Source organism: Telopea speciosissima, chromosome 9 (genome assembly GCF_018873765.1).
Source record: "Telopea speciosissima isolate NSW1024214 ecotype Mountain lineage chromosome 9, Tspe_v1, whole genome shotgun sequence".
Lineage (NCBI taxonomy): Eukaryota > Viridiplantae > Streptophyta > Magnoliopsida > Proteales > Proteaceae > Telopea > Telopea speciosissima.
Window position 1 is genome coordinate 52,362,942 of NC_057924.1, and position 1,300 is coordinate 52,364,241.

Genomic DNA, 1,300 nt, shown 5'->3' on the forward strand with positions numbered 1-1,300 from the left:
GACAAGTATGAATTCTCATCTCCCTCCCACTCTTATCAACATGTGGCATGTCCTTACAGGATATGTTGCCAGACAAGTGATCTTTTTCATGCTAGTGGACATTTGTAATTACTGTTTGCCACTTCAATTGGGTTTCCATGACATGGAATTCAAAATAATTGCATTACCTCTAAGCAAGAAGACACTAACATAACTATCACAAAAAAAGGGGTGACAATCACTATTTCCATGGACAACAACATAGCTATCTTTTATTGTTCTCTTCTTGTGTTGGAAATGTTTGGAGAGTTAGTCAAAAGCAAGTGAAGCTATCTCTTACCTTTCATCTCCACTAACAAATTAATCATTCTAAATCAAGCTTATATAATTCAATAAATAGAAATTAATTTGAATAATTTTCTTGACTACTAACAGTAGGGTTTGGCCATGCAATCCCCCTGTGCCATGTGTACGCCATTATGATCTTTGACGCAGTCTTGATGATGTTCTTTCTAATCATAATTGACATGAAACTCTTTAATGTTTGCACAATAATTTGATAGAAACATATGTAGAAAAGGAATGTTGAATATTAGTGAATGTTTAAACTGTGTAGATAGGGAATTGAGGCATTGGAACAGTATAGTTTGTGACGACAAAATTCTTCAATTTGATTGTAGGTTAATTGTTTGATTAAATTCCACAAAAATGTGCCACACCATGTGTTATGGTTTGATTGTTTTGCTTGTACAATCGATTCCTATTTGAGTTTTAAAACCATGGACTTAAATCTGCCATATGTCCATATCACTTTTTTTTTATCTTTTCCCTTTAAACCCTGAGGAGTTTAGTCTTTCCAGATCTTCATAGTCCAAATAACGAATCTTTGGCTGCCACACTGTAGTTGACTGTGCCATCAATTTTATCTTAAAGGAGACTGAGGCTGAAGTAACAACTATAGACACTAAAAATTTCCTGGTTGGTGACTACCTTTCCCATATACGAGAATGAATCTTGTACGAGAACCTGAGCCAGCCTCAAAATAATTCAGGTTCTTGTACCACAGATGGAATCCATTCACTCTTTTGGATTCCATCTGTGCGTCTCTTGAGTTACAAGAATGATTCTCGTACAAGAACCTATCCTTTACCGAAAAAAAACATAAAAGAAAGAGGTGAAGACCCGTCTCTTCTTCACCTCTTTTAACAATTTAACCATTAACCTATTCACAAAGAAATTTTATATAAAATAAATACAAGAGATGAAGACTACACTATTCAATTCCACGGTTCACGCGTAGTAGTAGTTGACATGGGCTTGT